Raw genomic sequence first — 4921 nt, 5'->3', positions numbered from 1 at the left:
TGATCATTGTTATAGGTCTGGGTCAACAGAACTTGTGGTTATCTAAGCATTCCACAGAAAGTTGTGAAATAATGGGAAAAACTGAATTACCAATAATAGAATGAATGTATACATGGACAATCTTGGTATTCATGTCCTTAAGTAAAGGTATATAGTAGGATAAGGGGCACTAAAACATTAGAAAGGAGAAATGATAAATTCTATACATATTTCTTGTTTATTAAAGTGTAGCTCAGTTACCCTATGACTAAATTTATACTTACATATACATATATGTTGACTCTATCAGTTACTCTCTATGTTGACTTCCTTGATACCCCTAAAATTTTCCTTCAAACAGGCAGAAGGCCAGATTTTCCTTTTTCCCATAAGTATCACTGGCATCTTATCAAAATAGACTGGGAAATATAAACCTATAAATAATGCAACTGAAGACTTGTTTTTATTTGTTGAATGTTCATAGGACCATCATCTACCTGAAAAGGCTGGTGCCTGTGACTCAGGCCTAACACTCTAAGTTAGATGGACAAGGAAGTTCAGCGATAAGTTCTTTAAAAGGAGAAGGCTGCTAAATCGTAGGTGAGCAGGGAAACAGTGACTGCAGTGGAAAGGAGGGAGGTCTGTCCAGCGCCTTCTGCATCTGAGGGTGAGATGTGGGTCTGGAGGAGGCAGCTTTGGATCTAAGACTGATTGGAAGCAGCTGAAGGTCAAGTAAATCCCTGACCAAGAAAAGACTAAGGCTGAACATGGAAAAACCAATCTATTTTGAAGTGCCAGCCAGAAATAAAAGACCAAGAGATTCTAAGAACTGTCTCAGTTTTTTCTCAATGTGTTGATAGCAATCAGGTCCAGAGAGACATAGGTAACAGCAAGTTCAAAATTAACTAAAGAACCTCTTGTACATGAAAGAAGGGTCACACCATCTCCAATCCTCCTCCCCACTCCCAGGTGCCTGTAACACACACACACACACACACACACACACACACACACACACACACACAGCCCTGTCACCAAATCTACTCCTTCAGTCTCTAAATATGTTCGGGCATTTTTCCTCATTCATAGAGTATTACCAGTCTCTATGGAGTATTGGTGCGTTGTCCTGATACAGGTCACTGGGTGTTACTAAGGTCTTCATTGGTTAAAAGTCATTTTCTGACCTTTAGAAATTCATATCTATGCTATTTAGCACCGACTTGCCATTAATGGGTACAAAGAGTCCTTAAAACAGGAAAAGCTGGGAAGGAGGTCTGGAGAAGCCTATTTTAAAAAAAGATTTTCATATTTAAATATCATAGTGTCTGGAAAGATAAGATTTGCAGCAAAAGATCTGAGAATGTGAAGTAGGAAAACCTAAGGGCAATGAAGAAGAAAAATCATCATATACTGTACTTCTTACATATCTGCTGTGCAGGGCTGATCTTAGCAATATACTCTCTAAAGAGCTTAAGCCTGAAGTGGAAGGAGTGGATAATAAAATGAATCAGTACAGCAGTTTCACTCCCAGCTTGAGTCAAGAAAAAGACTCTAAAGCTGGGACAGAAGCAAACGAAGAGGGATCTGGAGACTCAGATAATCTAGATGCTCTTCCTGGTGATCCCTCTAGTTCCGACTTTTATAATAATTCCACGACCATAAATGGTAGTACTCTGGGGTCCAAACAACATGTTTTGAGAAACTACTTCTTGGTATTTGAGAAGTCCATCGCCTAGTCTGGGCTGCCCATTCCTCTCCCAGATAGACCTATTCCTGTTGACTTAAGCCCTCCGGTGAAGAATATCAGTGCTTTCCCCATATTGCCAAAGCATGTGTTCACATTATACTGTAATCTCTGACCCAGGGCAATAAAATTAATACTGTCTAGAGGAAGCCTTCAGGTTTAGGGTGTTTCGGGAATCCTAGTTCTCCCAATCTCCTTCCCCGATTACCATCACTGTCACCCAATGTGATGTTAACCAGTGAGCACTTTTCCAGTTACTTCTGATGCTCACTTGTCACCACCACTGTGATGGCTTTGATGGGACAGACTCCTGGCCAAAATGAGGACTCTGTGCTGTGGGTGCCCTTCCCATTCCTACTCACTTTTATAAGTCATGGATCTGTGTGTTTATCCTCCCTAAGGAGCACCATCCTGATCCCAAGAGGTGGGCTAAGTTCCCAGAGCAGCATAACTTGCTCTTTCCCCACCTTCCTTCCCCTCTCCCCCCAAACTGGGTAGGTCAAGCCAAGGACTGCAGGCCTTGAATGAGGCTTAGTCGAGAAGAGGGTGCAGCGGAGCCAGAGTAAAATTTGGTCAAGGAGAGCATCCTTGTCAATTCAAACACACACATAGTTGTTACATTTAGTCTGGGGAGACTGGAGGTGTGAGCAACTGCTCATGAACTCTTGGGAAGATGAAATTTTGTGGTTCTTTGGTCTTCTTTCAGATACTCTTCCTTATGTTGGATGCAATGGTCACAGTAGACCAGAAATGCTGGTCAGATGACACAGCCTCAAGTTTCACTAATAATGCTAATACCATACTGTGGGATTTCAGACATGATTAGTTTCAACTTTTGAGCTACAGCCTCTCATCTGTAGAACGAGGATAGCACTACACCAGGAGCTGGCAGACTGGGGCCCCGGGGCCAAAGCTGGCTTTCCCCCTGTTTTTGTATGAGCCATAGGTAGGAATATATTTAAAATTCTCAAATGGCTGAAAAAAGTCAGAATGCAAATGACATTTTACAGCATATAAAATTGGATGAGATTCAAATTTCAATGTCCATAAATAGTATTATCTTAGAACATAGAAACACCCCTACCTTCATATATTCCCTACAGATGCTCTTCTGCTACAAAGGTAGCATCATTGAGAAACAGACCACGCATCCTGCTAGCCTAAAATATTTACTATTTAGTCCTTTATAGATAACATTTGCCAATCCCTCCACTGTATCTTCTTTGCCTTACTTAAAAACAGTTGTGGAGAGAAAAGTCCACAAAACCTGTGAAAGAATTTTTTATACTACATAACACTTACAGCCCTGGGAAATTATTAGCACTGTTATTTTTGTTTCCATATTGGAATTACGTTTGAGAGTCATCCAACAGCATGACTAACTAATCCCTAAATAATTTGATTCTGCAGACTTTGGATTGACTGGGTCGGTGCACTGTTAGTTGAGAGATAAAAAAGAAAAGGACCACTGTTATTAATCTGGCCGCAATGAAAGTGGTTCCTTCAAACATGTAGCCATGTCTTCGCCTGGGGAATGCATTTGTAACAGAGTGTATATTAACAAAAAACAGAATAATAAGCCATACTGACTTAGAAAAGCATAAGAAAACATTTGCTCTTTGGTTGAGATTTTTCCAAATGTAAAATCACAGCATAAAATACTGTAAAAGCAAGTTGCTTAGCAAGAATTCATAGAGCATCTACTATTTAGAGAGCCAGGAGCTGTGGAAAGAATTATGCAATTGGCAGGTCTTGCTGGTCTTGCCTTGGACAACCTTCTCTGTCTTTAGGCAACTTAGTGATGTTCTCACACTCTTACCCCTGAATAATATCATGCCTGAACTTCTAGGCAGAAGCCTAATTCTGGACCTTTCTTGATTTCTCCTCTATCAGATTGGTTTAGTTGGATGATAGACAGTTGTGGTTTATAAGTCTCAGTAGATGGGTTGGAGTTCTACCATAAAGTTATTTGAGTGGCAGGATAAAGTGTTTGTGCTTAATTCCAAAGACACGGAGGTGTTTTAAAGTTTTATACCTGGGATAATTAATTCTGGCAGCTGTTTGTAGAACTGTCAGGGACCATGCTCTCTGGTTTCAGAGACTGCATCCCCGTAAGACCAGGCTCTGAAAGGGGCCAGTAAGTCTCCCTGGGAAACCAGGTAACACAGGTGGCAGGCATGACCCAACTCTAACGCCAAGGGTTCCCTCGGGAATCAGGCCTGATAAATACATTGTATCCTTTGATGCTTGCTCTGCTCTGCCCAGCATAACTCTGTTGATATAAATTGGATGTTTAAGTTCAAGATGAGTAAACTCCTTATCTCATGAAACACGTCTCAAAGACCCTCTGATGTCAACATGACTAACAGACCCTGACCTATGACAAATCTCTGTGTTCCTTCGATTGTTATTTATAGATAATATCTGTTTTTGTATGACTACAACCTTTTGGCATTGTTTGATGAGCTATGCATGTACACACCTACACATACCATTCCCAATGAAAGCCATTTGGGAGAAGGGCTTGAGGCATTCTCCACTAGAGGGAATTTTCACCCCCTTTTGCACCAGAACAGCAAGATTGCTTCTGGCACAACTTATATTTCATCTGAATTGGATAGGAGAATTCTGCTGGATGGAGTTCCTCCCACATAGAATGGCTTGCAGTGGGTGAAGGCAGAGAGATCAATGGGGTATTTTTCCCAGGAGGTTAGGCAAAGAGTAATGAGGCTGTGACCTAGTGTGGTGGCAGAAGGGATGAGAAGGAGGGAACAAACATGGAAATCAGTGCAGAAGCAACTGATAGGAGTTGAAGAAGAAGAGCTTTGAGCTATAGAGATCATAATGGAAGCAGGGAAATTAGGAGGAGAAGCTGGTTTGGGAGGGAGATAATGGGTTTGGTTCTGGTTATGTAGACCTGAGAAAGTCAGCAGGAAATGCAGGGTGAGTGGCCAAAATAGCAGTTGGAGATATCTAGAGCCCAGCCTCTAGAGATAGCAGTAAAGAAAGGAGACACATAGTAGGGGGCTTCACTGAGCTCAGATGCACACAGAAAAAAAGGAAAAAAGAGAGTGGGAACAATCTAGAAAGCCAGATAAATATTTTCGAGTTTTATCTTAAGAAACTCAATGAACAAAGAAAAGGACGAATGAGTGGTATTGGTACTGGACAGAAAGAGCAATGATGGAGGAGGGTATG

Source organism: Artibeus jamaicensis, unplaced genomic scaffold, assembly GCF_021234435.1.
Source record: "Artibeus jamaicensis isolate MK-2021 breed Jamaican fruit bat unplaced genomic scaffold, CSHL_Jam_final scaffold_916, whole genome shotgun sequence".
NCBI lineage: Eukaryota > Metazoa > Chordata > Mammalia > Chiroptera > Phyllostomidae > Artibeus > Artibeus jamaicensis.
This window is presented reverse-complemented; position numbering follows the sequence as displayed.